The sequence below is a fragment of the Passer domesticus genome, chromosome Z (genome assembly GCF_036417665.1).
Source record: "Passer domesticus isolate bPasDom1 chromosome Z, bPasDom1.hap1, whole genome shotgun sequence".
NCBI lineage: Eukaryota > Metazoa > Chordata > Aves > Passeriformes > Passeridae > Passer > Passer domesticus.
The window spans coordinates 71535173-71554508 of record NC_087512.1 but is presented as its reverse complement, the minus strand read 5'-3'; the positions used below and the strand labels follow the sequence as shown (position 1 = coordinate 71554508).

The following is a 19336-nucleotide window of genomic DNA, read 5'->3' as shown; positions in this document are numbered from 1 at the left end:
GGTGCCCTCTGTGTCTTCTGCTTTAATAAAACACCTTGAAGTTTGCAAAATTTTCTCTTCGCTGATAGAAAGGCAGCAATTGGTAATAAATGTCTTTTGTTATTCTCTATTATTGCTGTGTTGTGCTAAAAAGCAGTAACCCAGCACTGTAACTCAGAAATATCTACTTCTTATTAACCCATTTCTAAAGAAGGACAATATCCATCCTCATCAAGATGATTAATGCTTTACTTGCAGTGGGAACATATAGCTTTCTACATCTTCATAATACAGACCTGGCTGTAAAATTCTCAATGGCCAGTTCTTTGTGATGTTCAGACAAGCAATGCTTTTATACTTTCATCCATACTACAGGATGTAAAATTAGGTCTTTTCAGATCTTGAAAATATTTTTTAAAGAACTATGAGAGCTCTCTTACTTAATCTGCTTTGATTTGACTTGATTTGGGGAATTATTTAAATCTTCTCACTGAAATAACAGGAAAAGCCAAAAAGGGAACATCTTACTCTGCCTGCACTCTCAATTTGCCTGCCCTGCCAAAGCAAATATTAATAAGAAAAACCTGTATCAGACATATACTCAAAATGAGGATGCCAGTGGACTGAAGCTTGATTGGGCACTAAGTATTTGCATTGGATTGTGACCAAACGGATTGCTGAGTTCAAATCTGCAGATGCAGACCCCACCAGACTCAAGCATCAGGTGATGATTCAAGGCTTTGAGCAAGTTGCCTTTGTGCCTACAGGAAATCTTATTAAAAAAAAAAAAAAAAAGTGTTATGTCTTCCAGCTGTACAAAGGGAGATCTCACAGCCACACACAGAAGACCTGTAGAAGGTAATATACTCCAAGTAATGCTATCACACATTTTATCCCTTTAAAAGGTAGAGCAACAGGAATTTCTAGTTTAAGGAAAGTATGCACTGAGACACAGATTTAGGTGTTTATTTAAATCTATCTAGATGTTTATGTTACTTTATTTGTATCTTAAAAAGCCAAAACAAAACAAACCCCCTCCCCACAAAAAAAAAAAGAAAAAAACAATACAAAACAAATAAACAAACAAAAAGCCCAAAAAACCCAAAAAAACCCCAACAAAAAAACCCCAAAACAAACAAAAAAAAAAAAAAAAAAAAAAAGACACCAAAAAAACCCCAGAAAAATTGACCTGTACAAGAAAGAATACAGAAAAAGAAAAGATTTCAGAAAATGAGTGTTCATATTTTCTTAAAGGGACTGGTGTACTCACTGGCTGAGAACAAGTAACTACCATCTGTCCATTCTGAAAAATGACATGTAATGGAGATCACAATTCCAACTCTAAAACAGGAGGTAATCAAGGTCACAAGAGAAAATAAAGGATGTGTGTTTCTCTCCTCATGTGACAGAAATATAGTTTTAAAAACAACCAAATACAAAATCTTGACCAAATAATGGAAAACCAATTATCAAAAAAAAAAAAAAATCTAAAGCCAAAGAAAACTAGATCTTTAATTTTCTTTACATATTCTTTTCACTATTTGAGTATTCACAAACCAATCATATTTACTAGTGGTTTGTGCCCAGATCTTCCAAGGCATTCAAGAATCCAAGTTGTGTTTGGTATTTCAAGAGAAATTGGATTCCTACACAAGGACCAAAACACCTTAAAGAACATGAGTTAAGAAAAGATTTTGATACAGTCCTTTTTTTGCTTGAATTATAATTTTCCCAGTAAAGGCTTGATTTTGAAACACATGTATTTTTCACTTAATGCAGTTTATGGATATCAGGTTAATTGATGTGCATGGATTCCCATGGTTCCAAACATATGCAAAGTTTGGTTTTATGTAGCTCAAAGACAATTTGTTTTTCTCTTGAAATAATGCTTTCCTCAAAGATTACCTCATTCTGTTTGTATGTAGTATAGAATATCTTTACCGTCCAGAAATTCCAAGATTACAGATGAAAATACAACTATCTAAGTTGGTCTTTAATGAGTGAAATTAGAAAAGCAATATCTATATGGAAGTCACTTTAAGCAATTACTCTTTCTGGTTTCCATGACATTAATTTAGGTGAATCAAAGCACTACTAAATACAAAAGATAATTAGAGCATTGCAAGTCTAATTTTAATTCATGTTGCCATTTGTAATGCATTTGATTTAGGTTCAAGTTTAAATGATGCATTGCCACAATACCTGATCAAAGACCACCTGACCTCTTCAGGGCAAATTCGTATGGCCAGGAATTAATAAGTAACATCACCCTGCTTGGAGATGTGGCTTTTTTTGAGTACAGTGCGGAATATTCTAGCTGTTGAATGAGGTGCAAGATGCTTAGTGAAAATAAACAGCTCAAACATGACCTTAAGAAAACTGACACAAAATACCAGTATTCTGTTTTCATGAGCCATTTTCTTCTGTAAGACTGTTAGTACAGTTTGATGGGTTCAGTTTCCCCATAAAGAAGAGCTCTGTGACAATGACAAAAAGTACTTGGTGGTCTTCTGGTGAATCTTGCCCCTGCCCAGACCCATGTACCCTCCCCATTTTAGATTGCCTCTGATAGGCAATATGGTTTGTCCTAAGCTGAGAACATCAAGGGGGAATAGTGGGAGGAGCTGTTTGTCTATTTAAATAATGTGTTGATTCTAGAGATGGAGGAGCTGTGATGATTCTAAATGACTTTGGCATGCACTGGCCCACAAAAGGTTTAAAATGTTGCTGGAGACTGGGCCAGCTCAGTAAACTGATCTCCCAAAGTTACAGGCAGCTTCCAGGTACATATTCCCCTTGGTGGGGTCACCTGGAATATGTGTCCAGCCTTTGAAAAGTGAACAAGTTCTTTTGGACAGGTAAGTAAGATCTGGGTATATGTGGGGATAAAATTCTGAAAAACCTCCAGAGGAGCTTTTTTCCTTTGTAACTGTTCATTCTGCAAGGCCAAAGACAGTAAACACATACATGTACATTTCTACATGAACTGCTTATATGAGAGCCTTTTAGACCTGATTATATTATATTGTGTTGGCAATACTTAGACATTGTCCTAGCAATAAATCTAATAATAATAATCCACTTAATTAGTGTCATACTTCTCACACCTTACTGAGAGTCTTCTCTGTGTTACAAGTTCTCAGTGACATGGCTGACAAACTCTTCACAGCAAGCAAAAAATGTCTAGACCCCTGCTATGTACCAGTTCTCAGTGGAACTGATGGTCAGGTAACTGATGGAGCTGGATTTTCTTGACTCTTCTAACTCCTTGAAGTGTGCAGAAATTCCTTTTTGCTCACCTCAGGCTACCCTACTCTTTGGCTTGAGTGCTCGCTCTTCAGCTCTGAGGTAGATGGTTTTGACTGCCTCATATATGTCAAAGTGGATTTAGACAGTGATGTTTTCAGGCTTTGCTATGTTGAAAGTCATTCTGAACAAATGCATTATTTTTCAAGTGATGTGGAGACAGGGAGGAAGAAATAACTCATAAGCATACAAAAATGGAGGTGCTTCCTTGAGTGTTTCAGCATGGACAGCACTGTGTTCTTATCAAGTGGCTGAAGAATGGTCATGCTTTATCTTCCCCTGTATTTCTTCTGAAGCAAACAAGACTAATAGAAATGTGAATTCCATTAGCTTTTGCACAATGCTTATAACAGCCTGTGCTAGTCAGATCTACTTGAGAAAGAAATTAATTTTAACTGCAAAGGCTCAAACTACTTTAAACACTTCCAATAAGAGAATTTCTTCACTTCCAATATTTTTGAAGCTATTATTCTCAATATTCAGGATTCATCATAAATCCATGTGTGTCTTTTTCAGTATGAGTCGATATAGAATTGTAATTTTATCTCATTGTACAGCAAAGGTTTTACTGTCAAATTTGACAAATCTGGTACATGGTACAATTTCTCTTTTTTTGAAAAGAGCTTGAGGATCAGTGAGGGTAAGAGTAAGATATTCATGAATTGTTTGAATTTCCAAAAAATAGCATAACAATTGATATTTTTAAAAAAGTCCAAAACGTGGGACCATCATGAACATAATTAATGAAGTTATCAGTACCTATACCTTAAGGTATCCTTCTTCTTTATGTGGAACAATGAGAAAAACTGAGGGCTGCATAAGCTGAAGCAGGCTGAGAATTCATGCCCTTCTATGTACCTTGGCAGAGACACCTCTGCAGAGCATGAACATCAGCATACCTATGTGACTTGGCCATGCTCCAACCCCTGTTGTGACTGTACAGCAAGAGAGAATGATAGCAGGAATAAAAGGCTATCAACAAAGGTAAAACTATTACCATAAATAGAGATTTCAAAAGTAATTACAAATGTTTAACATAGCTTTAGATAATTTGGATAGATGAGAATAGATAGGGTTTTTTCATTGCCATAATTATGAATCTACATCTCAAATAAATTCACAATTCCAATTCTAAATTCTCCTCATTTGAATTTTTAAACCATATAAGAAAATGTAATATATGTTTCAGATTCAGGTACATAGATTGTTTTTCCTTAACAACTTTTTGACAATAAAACTTATGTAAAGTGTTACTTCCTTTAGTTTTTTTTTAATATTTTCTAAAGATGCCCTAATTATAGCACTCCAATGCTCAGGAAAAATTCTGGGGAAGAATATTCACACTAAGAGTGAAGAGTGTGTAGGTAAAAATAAGCAACAGGGAAAGACTGAAGGTAAGTACATGATGGCAAAATGAGTCAATAAAATCATTACAGCCTTGTCGTTCCACCTGTGTATAGAAGGTATACTGAACTGCAGTGAACTGCAACTCTTCTGAAAAAATGCAACCATTTTAGTTATTGAGTAAGCAAAGTAAGTCTAGTGTAATTGAACACTCTTTAGAATATAGATATCACTGTTCTAGAGCTTGTCTAACTTTCTGGTTTAATGACTCATATTTTATATTGCTATCCAAAAAGTGGACATCATTAAAATAAATGTATATCCGTTTCAAAGAAACTCTGGAAAAAGAGAAGCACTGAATTTCTGTCCCAGGAACACATACTCCGTGAAAGAAGTTACCAGATTTACCTTAACTCTCTGAAATGGTAGCAGCAGTAGTTATACTTAAGCCAAAACCTCAAAATTATCTGAAGGACTTCGCAGAAAGAAATGCAATAACAATGCAGGAACAGCTGCTGGATTTCTTTGGAAAAACTTTGACCTATTGAAAGAGAAACTCTATAACTTAAGCATTGTGATTGACTTTAGAGAAGTTCTTTGATAACATCTGAGAGTAACTTTAATCCTTTGAAGCTGCACAGTAGAAAAGATGTCTATGAATTTTGCTCCGACTATGCTGCCATTGCACTATTATTGTCAGCACAGAAGCTGATTAGTCAAGACATTGGAAGAGTTTGACCGGAACCTAGAACTCTGTCTGATCATTCCACTCTGTTAATAGCAAAAATCTGCCTGCACTGTGACTGCTTAAAACCCCCAAAAAATCAAAGACATTATGGATCCTGCTACTGAACAGAAAATAAATTTCTTTCCCTGAAGATCAAAATGACAAAACTTGAACTTATTATCAAGATGAGCAGTATTAATGGTTATGGTGTAGAATATACTAGAAAGCTAATTAAATGTCTCAAAACAAAAAAATCCATTAAACCTCTCAAAAAAATTTAAACTCTGAACCAAAGCATTAAAAAAATACCTAAATACTTGCACAACCAAACAAGTAAATAAACCAAAAACAAAAAAGAGAAGAAAAAGCAATAAGACAAGTAAAAGCCATGTCAATGTTTTTGGATGAATATGTCTCAGTTTCTGCAATAGTAAGGCTGAGATCTTGAAAGTTGGCCCATACATACAGTGTTGTGCTTCCCGTTGCACCTTAGCAGCTTGTAAGTGACTGGTGTTTCTTGACGGGTTAGCTGGAAATGCAGGCTCAGAAGAAATGTCAACAGAGATAACAGCTAAGTTTCAAAGATAAAAAAACCAACCCATATCATAAACACTGCTCTTTTAAAAAATCCAAATGGCCTTTCCAGTTAAGAAATTCTACAATGTTCTTTTCTATGCAGGCATTGGTGCTGAGACTTTACTCTATTGAACGAGATATGCTAGTCTATGACTTTTCATTTGTTTTGATTTTTTTTTTGTGCCAGATCATTGAAGATGAGGAATTCTTGCAAATTATCTTAAGTTTATATATAAGTATGACTAGTTTTCTTTTGAAAGTTGATATGTTAAGTGAAGCCTGAACATACTGTTGATTAGTCACTGAGCAGGTGCATTTTCAAATTTCTGAATGTAGGTAAACCTGAATAGAAATCTCATTTACAGGATTTGTGTGTATCTCTCCCCTACAAGTTTTGCTAATCTCCCCTACAAGAAAAAAGCCAAAACAAATTAAACACAGGACAGTGATATTTCACACACCATGTTTCTTGGATCTTGAATTAGTGGGAACTGATTTAATGGCAAATTACTTTGGGGAAAATTACCTCAGTGCTCTACAGAGTTCATACATATAATTTAAGCATCCTCTGTTATATTCCACAAGTAATTTTTTTAATTGGTCTGGTTTTGGCTCTTAAAGTACCGGAATTTACTCACAGAAGGAAGTACCAGCATTTACTCACAGAAGGACTTGAATATTTGATTATATGGAGTAGATGACTGTTTTTGCTTAAAACAAGGCATGTTCTGTTTAAAAACATAGTGGTTTTTAAGCAGAATTATTGTATTTCAGTTCAAGTTAGTCCATTAGGAGCTTACATGCACAGAAATTAAACAATGTATTTACACATCTTTATCACAACCTATTGCAAGTTGTTATTGTCAACACTAAATGAGATATTTCTGGTATTCAGGGTCTGGATATATCTATAATACTATACCACACAAGTTTCTGGTATTCACAGTAAAAATGATGGTATAACCAAACTGCTTTCATATTCTTTGTTGGCTCAGACTTTGAAGTGTGGGTATAAATCTCCTTGTCAGACTGTAAATTTAATTTTTACTTTTCAACCCAGTGTTGTACTCCTTCTCCCAAGGTTAAATTGATAGATCAGCTGTGACAACTCAGCTCTCCCTGTGGATGTTCTGCCTTTATAGCAGCTGTAATATCAGAAGGTTTGGTACCTGCAGCAGAATGCAAGTAACTTCACCCCAAGTTAGGAGAAGCTGCATTGGTAGGTAAGGAATAGATTTAGTTACCATAGGGCTTCAGTACTGGTAGTAACAGTTCACAGGCTCATTTAGAACTCCAGGTGCAATATTTTTCCTGTGGCCTCTTCCTTTGGCTTTGTGATGCACTTGCATAGAGAACTCTCTTTGCAGGTTTCCTGGGTGAGGGAGAGCGGTCATTTCTGGGCATGACCCTTAACATGCCATCCAGGGACTCCCCCCAGGAGCACAGGGTTGGGAGTGTGCTGCTGCCCATCAGGTTGTTATTTGACACCCACACTGGGCTGGTTGTTGCAGAAGAAAAGCAATCCTGTAGTTGGTACTTCTCTAAATGGAGGGAAACTAGCATGGCCATCTATCCCTTTTCTAGGAAGAGTAGCAGTGGGAGGAGTCCATCTGGAGACACGATACCTCAATAAGCATTAAGACTCAACTTAGATGTGCACACTGGTTTCATAAATACACATTTAACTTTGAGACTTAGAGTTGTGTTAGTCCATAGAAAGTGCACAGATCTGCAGAAAAGTGATTGCTTGAAAAAGATATGGGCTTAGAACCTATAAAATGGGTCCCATAACATGAAAGACTGAAGGTAGTGTAAGTTGGAAAACAAAATAAAATAAATTCTCACTTTCTGTAAAACTTTAAATGTATCACTTTTTCTTTTGTCAGACCTTGTAGAAATAAAAACCCATTTCCAGTGTCTACCTTTGTACTTTCCTTTTCATGCCTCTGGAGGGGAAAAAAAAAGCATTTTCATTAAGTGACTTCTTATTTATTTATTTATTTATTTATTTATTTATTTATTTATTTATACTATTTAGAAAAAGTTGACGAAATATCTCAATTACTTAATAAAATAACAAATGATATTTAAATCCGTGAACTTCAGAGGTATGGCCTATCTGAAATTTTTATCAAGTATGGTAAATTCCTGACAGACAGTTAAATCTCTGAGAAGAGTCATATAAGAAAAAGACCTGTGACAATAACAAAAGGCTTGGAAATTTCCTTCATCATACAAGCACTGATGTGGCAAGAAAAATAATAGATAGTGTTTAACAAAAAATAATAATATCTGTTTTGCTAATGTAACTGTATCTTCTGTCACAATAATTTCCTTATGCAGTGAACATAATATTAATTTTTGACACATGAAATATACAGATTGAGAAAGAAAAAGAGGAGAAAAAATTCTTGTGCAAAATTTTTTCTCAGACAAGGATACAATATCACAGTTGTCTTTGTGAAGTAATGTTAGGATTCCTCTACATTTCTAACGTTCAGATTTTACAAATTTGTGAAACTTAGGGAAATTAGTTAATTATTTTTTCATCTACTCCCAGGCAGAATACTTTGTATTAAAGTATTGGAGAGATACTGGGTGATAAGACTTGTGATGTTCTCTCCTTCATAAAGTATGACATCATAACAAATAGAGAAATAAGTTTTTGATTTACATTTTTACATTTTGAATTAGCCATGTGCACCAGAGTTGTACACTTCATGTTATTTATTTATAATTACTTCTCAAATTTAACATGAAAACTGGGGAGATTAAGAACAGAGCATGAAATTAGGGGAGGTAAAGAATGGAGTTCAGAGGGTATATGAGTAAGAGCCACCAAACAGTTGGAAAGGACAAGTGTTTCTTATTTCACCCTGGCCTCAGTGATACTACTTATTTGGTTCTGCTGACTTTGCTGAGCTAAGCTTAACTCTTCTCTGGTACCAGAACCACTGCGAGAGAAAAGAAAATGCTTAAAATGCATTTATAGGACAGTTGTCCTCTTGTTCTCACTTTTTTTTAATCTGTGTGTTCTGGCACCTAACTTACAAAATAAATTATCACTGCTGTGCACTAGACATAGTCAAAATAGATTACCCCTCCTCAGACCCATTTTTAGCAACTAAGAAGCCCAGAAAAATCTGGCTGTTACAGATTCAAGATACTTCATCTAGTGTTTTAAGGTATCATCTGTAGAACTGAATAACCAAACAACAATATCAAGTTTTTTTTTTCCCTTGAAGAACACTACTTATGTGCAGCAACCTTTTATGCAGTAAACCTTTGCAGGTTATTGTAGGCATCAAATACCAGGATTTTGGCTTGGCAGATTAGCAAACCACATGCATTCAACAAACTCCTAAATGCAGACTAACAACAGACTAACAAATCTGCTTAAAATTTTTTAGTCTATTATGAGCTATGATCAATTATTCATTAGTAGACATCTTGGTCTATTATTCAGCACAGTGTAAAGTGTAATTGTCTTAGTGCAAGCATTCATTTAGCAGTTCACTAATATAAGCAGTTTAATGTGTCTCTCAAAGACAGCTACATCCTATTGTACATCAGTAGAAATGAAGTAAATTCAGTTTTAATTACAGACAGCCTCAAACTGTTACATGAGAGGGTAAGAGGAAAAGAGGGATGATGTTCTGATGTTCAAGTCCCTGCTTTGGCTGGTTTTCAGCACTTAAGGGACTTGTAACTTTAGCCTTGCAAAAGACCCTCTGTCTCTTCTTATCCAAAAATCATTTTGTGTTAGTGGTAATAAATATGATGGGGTTTTTTTTCCGGTCTGGACTGGAGACTGGCTACTTTCTAAATAATTTTTTTTATCACCTACCAGTCATTAGTTTCAGCAATCAAATTTACATTTTGCATGGATCTAATATGATTGGTTTAAAATACACTTTTGCATCTTTTACAACACCCTTCCCAAACAGTCGAGTCCAGTAAGAAAATTTACTACATACCATTATGCATCAATATATATCATTACAATCATTGCTGGGGATTTAAGAGTCTGATTTTTGTTGCATATTGTACTGTCTCACCAGTTACTGTCGTTACATATGATAACATTGTGGGAACAGATGTACAGGTAAACCTATAAGCCTCAGAAAAATCCATAAACCCTGCTGTGACATATAAGCCCAATACCAGCAGTGCATCAGTAACCCATATTTAAGACAGGAAGATGTAGTTGTTTATTCAAAGCAAAAGTTTCTGTCTAAAATAACTCCATCATGACATTTTTCTCCAGTGAATTGTACCCATTCCCTGGAGCTGAAAAAATATGCCTCTAACTCAATAAAATCTTCCACAGAGCTCCACTAAATGTAACCCATTCTAATGTAATTATCCATGTTTTATTTAGAAGAGTGATCATCCTAATGGCTCAGAGTATTTCTCCTTTAATATGTGAGAACATTTACATATCATTAACATGAAAAGGATTTCTTTAGAGTATTTTGTGATAACTTAAAAAACCCCAATGACCATACCAAGGAATCCAGACTCAATGCTGTCTTTTTTCAATCTCAGCAGAAGCAATAATACTACAACAAAAAATGTTATAGTAGATGTGGTTTTTTAGCATGGACACTGTTATTTCCTTATGTATGTACAAAATTAAAAAGATGTTGTTGACTTAGGTTAAAGATTTCAAGAGTTTTTACTGAAAAGCCTATAGGAACATTTATTAGCTACTAGTAAAGTAATACATATACATTGCTACCGTTTGATACAGAATTCAGGTGTGTGTGTACCTGTGCAAACAATTTCCTCCCTTGATTTCTGGGCAGAATGTTGGCAGCATGGATGTGCATTAGACATTTTCAATTCCTTGCCCAGAAAGAACAAACACTTTCATTCTGCAGAAAGTTAAAAGGAATGCAAGATACATGCCAAAATTTTTTTCCAAAGTACTTATTTTAAATCTGTGCAGGTAGCTGAGTCAATTTGAGTACGAGATGTAAAAATAACAATATTTTAATTCCTTCTTCTCTGAAGCCAAAAAGTTCATCTGTGTAATGCAGATGCTTGACTATTTGCAAGGCATCTAACAACAAGCCCTGAGTTCTCCGGATCAAACAAACTGAAAGGAGTCCTTATTAGATTGAACATGACAGAGGGTGAGCTGGGGGTGATACAAGCAGCTCATGTCATTTCTCACTGTTATTCTACAAGGCATCCAGGACCTATAGGTCACCATGGTGAAGTTTCCAAGGTGCTGGAAATGGTAGGGAGACAGGCTGCTTCATGATTATCACATTGAAGTACTGATAACAGCTCTTATTCTGTTGCATGAGCAGCAGAACGGACTTCTGTTAGAACACAAGAAGTACTAAACTACAACCCTGTAGGAAGAGGGAAAAAGTTTTGCTCCTATGGAATTATCAGAAATAGAGTTTTCTAATGTGCCTCAGAGTGTTCTGGTGGATGGGAAATATTTTATGTGTATTTTATGGAAAACTAAAAATGGAAAGTGAAACATAATAGACACCTTTGTGGTTTCTTGTGAGGGTCACTTCACACTCTGTAATAACAGTCCTTTTTGTTCCTCCTGGAACAGCATGTTTGCTGTCCTGTAACATTAAGTGATTTTTATACTGCATGAAATACTTGCCTCTGGGAGTAATTTTTTCTTTTTAAATGAATATTTCAGTGCTTTGATTCCAAAGGATTTTTCCTTCTAACACTGACTAAAAGAGCAGTAAAGAAAACTAGAACTAGGGTTCATCAAGATAAATTGTGATATTTACTTTCTGGATTGTCTGACATGTAATGTTTCTCAAGCTTCTCCTGTGCTAGCTGCACTTCAGCTTTTGCTTTTGCAAGCTGCATTTGAATTTGGACATAGTGTCAGCAAGGCATATCAAAAATTGATACTGGGCAGCAACATTTCCTAGAAACTTTTCCTTCAACGTGATGAGGCAGAAAAGAAACCTACTATGAAAGAGAAAAAAAAAAAATTACTCCTAAATACCTATTTGATGAAACTTTGGGCTTATTGTGTACTTCAAGCATCTTGCAGCCACTCCAGAATCCTTAGGAAATGGCATCTGCACGGTCAAACTTCCTCAGGAGAAGGAAATTTTCTGAGGATAGTTTCTGTCAATACTTTCTCAGTTTCACTCATGATTCTTGAGACTTTCTTGGGTGGGAGGGGTGCTGATATCCAACTAATTTCTTCCATGAGGACATATTTTATAAATATAATCAACAACAATATCAAGTAAAACATATTTTTATGCTTTTCTAATATTAACCATTTGTGACCACTACTGTTAAGTGCAAATTCTGCTGCCTGTGGAAGCTGTTCTAGTTTTCCAAATAGAGTAATTCAGATCTAACAGAAGCTGGAAAGAGCCTTTTTTCCTGGAATACAATAGGCCCTGTAGTTTAAAGTCTAACTTGCACAGATTCAAGCTTTAAAATTATAATTTCCTAACATATATATATATAAATTTATAGAATTTACATAATGGACAAAAAGAAAATAGAAAAGGAAGAGAGATCTAAATTTCTGCAAATCCTATTTGCTGCAGAAAGCTTTGAAGACTTGCTTATTGATCAGCAAAAAGATGAATGAAAACATAGAAGGCAGAAATAATCTGACAGCTGAAGAAAAATTTGAATTTACTCTTTACTTGGCAAGAAGCTGTGTATGAACAAGAACAACAATATTATGCCAGCTGGAAAACCTGCTGTCTGTGAGCTTAATGGAACACCAAATATTGTGACTATGTCATTCATAAATTGTTAGACCTGACAGATTCCAGAGTGGCTGCTGCCACTCCAGTGAGATCAAATCTTCTACGCTTAGATGAAGTTAAATGGGGATCATGCATGGCTTACAATGAATACTGATATTTCCTTGAACTTTGACATATAAAGATGTTGCAAATTTTTATGTATGGTTTTCAATAAAAAAGGTTTTATGTATTGTAGATTAATCAATTAATGCAGACCTTCAGAGCATGACACATGTGAGACTTGACATGTTTACTAAGCATATATCAACAGCTACCCTAAATAACAGTAGAGGTGGAAAAAAAATTTAATAAACTCCAAACCAAGGCTGATAATTTATTCTCCCTTTGTGCTGAGGAGTCAACACAAACTACTTGTTAATAAGGGTATTTTGACTCTTGAAGCTTTATTATATTCCTGTCTACATCTTAGTTCCTCTTCAAGAATTGTCTTCTATATTGCTCTCAAAAAACCTAATACTATTATCTGTATTTAATATCTATACTTATCTAGTTCTCTCTTAAAGTGTCAATGCTGGCTTCTTACAGTCAAAGTTTTAACCATGCATAAAACTGCAGTATAAAGCTACCCTGAATAAATTGCAAAATAATACCCTAATGGAATTGAATCTTCAACAATATGTTGAGCTCTTAAACCTTTGTTGTTTTCAAGGTGAAACCTGTCATATAGGTCTGTGGTTATCACACAAAACAACACACTGAAACACACTGGTTAAATTTGAAGCAGGAACAGACATGAAGATAATCTCTAGTCTGCAAATAGGAAATCCCCATTTTGAAAGTATGGCTACAGTGGTGCAAGTTTTGCCAAAGTAATCACTGTAATATTGATAATCACTGCAATATTGATAATCACTGCTTGCTTCAACACTCAGTCTGTAGTCACACAGTCTGAATTACACTGCAAAGATGAACAATACATTCTGCAAAGAAAGGTCTTGCATATTTTTACAATTCATAAGAGTCTACTCCAAATAATTTGCTGTCCTGTAATAATTTCAAAAAAATCCAAGTGCTATACTAATCTGACTCCTTTTGTTGTAGTTTTCTTAATAGATCAAGAGAAACAAATACATACTTCTGCCTCACATTGTCCAAAATCAGGGGTAACACACTACCGTTTGCGGTAGATTTTTCAAGATTTTTTACCTTTAGAAAACACATGTATGCATTTGTCTGAATTTTATTTTAATCAAAATCCTGAGAAATTTCACAGGAAATAATAACTGAAGAATGGTGTTGATGATAGTCATGTGATTTGGAGTGGTTTAGGAAAGGAATTGAAATGAATACTTTGACCTTAACATATTTTTAAGTAAGTACTTACGCTATGAGGGAACCATTTCTCACTCCTTGTAAAACCATGTCTTCTGCCAGGGCTGTCATTATTTTCTTCCATATCTGTGTATTGCTATACAGGTATGACTAAAATGTGGTTCACTTCTGAAAATATTTCCAGGCTACTAATTTCTGTCATGTCATTTGATGGTTAATGCTCATTAAAAACTCTCTCCAATGCTGCTGCTAAATCCAATATCAGTTTTCTTCTTCAGCCTCAAGGCTTTCTTATTTGCTTTTTATTATTTTATTTCTCCTTTTCTGCTTGAAAATGTGTCTTTTGAGTCCACCACTATCTAATGAATAATGTAGGCAGTGGCAGAAGTATAATATATTCATTGGTATAATAAAAATAATGTTCTCTGAAGGTATCAGGAATTTTCTTTAGCTTCAGACTAGTGAAAGTATCTTTGTCAATATTTAATCTCTATTGACTCATAGCTTGATTACAATGCATAATGCTGACTGCATCAATCTTCCCATAAAGCCTGGCTTTTGCTTCTGACAAAACTCTATTGATACATCTGATTAATCCTCATACTGCATCACTAAAAAACTGCTGAGATTTTCACTCTCTATAAATTTGTGTATATTTTTACCCTGAAAGGGCACATGGCAACATCTTGTTAGATTAACTGCTATATTTTTTGTCCTTTTTTATTTCAAATGCAAAAATGGAACAAAGAAATAAAAAACATAAAAAGCTGTGTAACTTGTATCTTCTCTTTTGAACAATTTCTCCTTTTTCATAGAAACCCAAAGAAAATCAAAGCCTTTTATTGCTTTTTTGCAGCATTAAAAATTCTCCCCAAAACATTGTCCTGTGCTTAACTTTTGATACTATGAAGTCCCATTTTGAAGAGGTGTGTGTGTTTAGGTGTTGAAAGATTTTTTTGAGCTTTGTCCAGCTTTACCTACTGGTTTGTAGTCTGATGTATTATAAAGTAAATACTAGTTTGCTATCTTGTTTTTAAAATGAAATGAAAATATATATTACAGATAATATAAATGCATTTTTCAATTTTAATATATTGTTTTCCCTTTGGGAGTTTAATCCCTAAAGTCAGTTAATTTGTATGAAAAATATCACAAATTCACATGAGCACACAGTTCATCAGAATATCTCTGTTCTAAGGTTTGAATCAGATAGTTAGTAGATGTAGGTGTAGATGGGGATTGTCTGAAAAACCTGAAAATATATTACATGCAAGTATTGATATATGCAGAACTGATTTGTTGCATGACAAATTCAAAAAGCAATAAATTAAAACTAATAGAAGATAAATATCTTGCTGTCACAAGACATACTTGAAAAAATAGCTCAGCCTTAAAAAAAAAGATTATTTAAGTGTCTCTTACCTATTTACTTTTACAGAGGCAATATTCAAATCTGTGACAACTTCTGGCTGTAAACAAGAGAAGCACTCCTACAGGTAACCACATGCAAGGTTTTGGTGTAGCAGATGCATGCAGAAATCTGGCAGGATAAAGAAAAGCTGGTATATATAACACAGTTGGGTAGTCATAAATGTATAAACATTTGCTCTGCTATTTTCTACACAACTTCACTTAGAAAATATAAGAACAGGTTAGAGTCTCAAGTATGCTTTCTATTCATGACAACATAATTTTGTTGCAGGGTTGAGAAACTTACTGCAGCATACAAGATGAAACAGTTATAAATAAATTTTAAGGATCAAATAATAGATCTTTGAAAATGAAAATGGAGCAAAATTGTTGTTGCTTATTAATTATGTACTGCTTGGTATTTATGTTTAGGTAGTCTGTTTCTAGAAGTCAGCTCTCCTTCATCTAACATCATCTAGGAGTTCATCAACTCAGATGTAATTGTATATATGGCAACTGAAAATTGAACACTGTATTTGGTCCAAAACATATATGGGACAATTTGTCTACATCAGCTTGGGCTGATCAGCTTTGAATTGAATTAGCTCAGAGAATGCCTTTTATTTTTGCATTTGAGTTGCATTTTTGCAACTTAATTTTTGATCCACCAGGGAGTGATGATTACATTTTGTCTCAGGAGATTTCTAGTCAGCTTTGCATATTTTATTGAGAGTCTGAAGTTAGTAATACGTAACAGTGATTTTTAATTTTTGCATTGTCTGGAATGCTTCCTTTTCTCCAGTAAATGGAGACAATATTGAAAAGTCATGCTTGTACAGTCAGTCATAGAATTATAATGATGCTGCCTTGTTTACTGGCTCAATTCCTAGTTTAGACATCAACACTTTGTAATTTGGCAGAGAACAATGACTGTGAGGTGCTCTGACACATTAATAATTTTATTTTTATGAGTGAAAATATAATTTTTTTCTTACTAAAATATATTAATCCAGGTCTAGAGTACCAGAAGTCTCCATAGGAAACAAGAAGCACAGCTTAAAAAACAGGAAGACAGGCAGGATTTTTTAGTGTACGACCTCATATATTTCAAAAAAACAAGTGACTTTCTACCATGTGAAACAGAGTGAAATCCTGTTTTTGCCCAAGTTAATGTCAATTTTTAAAGAGTATATATCAGGTTAAAGCTGAAAATTCACTGCAGTTCTCATACAGGCATTTAAAGATTTTCCTCAAGCTCGGTCTTGTGTGTCAGCAACACAGTGACAAGCAGCAGTGAAAATGCAAGGGAATATTTATGGTGGTTTTTTCTACCTTCTTCTTATAACCTTACTGTTCTCTGACCTTCAGAAACACAGCCATTTGGCACTGCTGTTTGATGAAGTAACAAAATGCCTCATACTCCAGGCAGGAAAGATAAATTTTGATGTCTTAACTATTTGGGAGTATACAGAAAGAATGTGAAAATTGTTATTTAACTAAATTCCATTATTTTTTTAAATAAACAAATTAATTCAACAGGTACATATTTGCCATATTTTAATTAATACAATTAACATTTTAATAATTAAATACTCTTTTAAAAAGAAAACATGATCTCTAACTTAAGGGTTTTTACTTATCAGCACACTGCAGCATCCAGCCTCCATATAAGGAGAAGTTTATGCTAATGTCATCCTGATTGCAGATGAATTTCTTTTTTTCTTGCAGATTATCAGTTAAAAAAATTTGAATATACATTCACTGTAATGTTCTAAACTTGTGTTTCAATGCCATAAGGACGTTTGGCAAACAGTTCTCTGAGAAGTGACCATTTATTTTCAGCCAGAAGGAATAGCTGCATACACTGAGTGACCTTCTGAAGTGTGTAGGTGTCTGGCAAAGTCCATGTTTTGGGGGCAGATGGTCTAGTGAGAATATAATCTGGACCTGAAATAGTGTGAGAAGTTATGGAGAGGATATTGTTTTTACTGGTAACTGCTGAAGTAATGGAGGGAAGGCCAAGGATATCCAGTTTCAATGAAGAATCTGCTGAATGGTCCACTCAAAGCACAGGCTAAGATTGAGGGTGACATAGGATATGGGTGAATGCCCAAGAACTGGAAGCACAGCATACTCTTGAACTTACTGATAGTGGCTTGGTTTTAGGAGCTTCTGACACTTAAAAAAAAAAAAAACCAACAAAAAACCTAAGGAGTTATCCAAAGCCTACAGATTCCAAAAGTGATGCTTGTCAAGGAAAAGGAGGAGGAATTCATTATAGTCTCTCCATACATGGAATGGGTGTGAAGTGAAAGAGTAGAACAGAATAGAATAGAATAGAATAGAATAGAATAGAATAGAATAGAATAGAATAGAATAGAATAGAATAGAATAGAATAATATCTTAGTTGGAACCTACAACAATCATCTTGTCCAACTGCCTAACCACTTCACAGGACTGACCTAAATTAAAACAGGTTTTTAAAAGTATTGTACAAATGCTTTGGCCACTGACAGGCTTGGAATACAGACACCTTTCAAAGAAGCTTTTTCCAGTGTTTGACTACTGTCATGGTAAAGAAGTATTTACCAATCTCCACTGGTGCCAATTTTAACCATTGCCATATCTTATTTTTGGATCCCAGGGAGAGGAGCTCAGCACCTCCCTCTCCGAGTCCTTCCCTCAGGAAGCTGCAGAGAGCAATGAGGTTTTCCATCAGTCTCTTTCCTTTTTAATGAAACAAAGGCAGTGTCCGCAGCTGCTCCTCACAGAACATGCCATAGATTTTGGTGTGGAGAGAAAGCAGCAAAAACCCTCATGGAAGCAGAACTGAATACTGTAGAGAAAGAGGCAGGTCTCATTCTTCAGACCTAGGTTCTAATTGAACAGAAAAAGCAAATACCTAAGGTGAGAGTGCTATGCTGAGGGGAGATCCTTCTTTCAGATTTCATTCTCTGTTCTGCAGAGAAGGCTGAAGTAGCTTGTGTACAGATAAATATGATCAGCTTTGCTTGGCTGAGACCAGCAGACATATAATAGTACTCACCAAAGCAGCTAAGCCAGGCCTGAAACATACATGAAACCAGAAAAATAGGTGATATTATTAGTTTTATTCTGCAACATAAAAAAGGGAACATGTAAAAAGGATTAAGATGGAAACCTGGCAAAATATCTCATACAGCAGGATGCAGATTTAGACTTTTTCATTTTTGCTGGAAAAAGTCAGTTACTGGAGTAAAAGTGGAAGATTATAAAGTTAAAACATCAGAGAAGCAGGACAATTTTAAAGTTAAAACAACAGACAAGTAGTCATGCTTAGACAGGCAATAGGTATGCAAAGTGCAATAGAAATTTCCATGCTGCAGCTGTAAGATGCCTTCATTTCTGGAGTAATGTACACTGTAGATTCTCAGAAAATATGTGATCACTTTAAACAGATCAAGCACCAAATACAATCTATTATGTCCATACTTTCATGGTCCATATTTATGTAGAAACAAAATATAAATATTTGAAAATTTGAATATTTTTATATGTATATAAATGAAGACACATTAAAACACTGGGATAATACATAGAACTAAATGTTTTCTAGCAATTGAACTATTTTAAGGAGTACTTTTCAACAGTTTTGTATCTTTATGAAGCATGGTTATGTATGTTAAACTCCAGAAACATTGATGTTGGTTTTAGGAAACCCTTTATTTTGAGCTTTGAGTTTTAAAGAAAAGAAATCTATAAACATTACAGAAATACACTGCCTATTTAGCTGCTATTCTTAGATCACAAAAAATATTGATCCCAACAGTAGCAAGAAACTGCTGCTCTTTTGCTAAAGTTTGGATAAGTTTCTTATGTAAATTAATACACAAAGAAGACTGCAGTAAAAATTTAAATGAACACTCAGCACTTTGGTTCACTTATTGGCTTTTTTAAAAA

The 19336-nt window shown here is 34.7% G+C and overlaps 1 long non-coding RNA gene across 1 annotated transcript in view; it reads left to right on the top strand.

The window, feature by feature from the left end:
* The window catches only part of LOC135290352 (uncharacterized), a 31961-nt gene extending 16478 nt beyond the window's left edge, over window positions 1–15483 (top strand). Inside the window, exons 2-4 of the long non-coding RNA XR_010353119.1 lie at window positions 4154–4269; window positions 7014–7155; window positions 15425–15483. This is a non-coding gene — a long non-coding RNA (uncharacterized LOC135290352). The remainder of the gene's footprint in view (window positions 1–4153; window positions 4270–7013; window positions 7156–15424) is intronic.
* Window positions 15484–19336: the final 3853 nt, after the last annotated feature.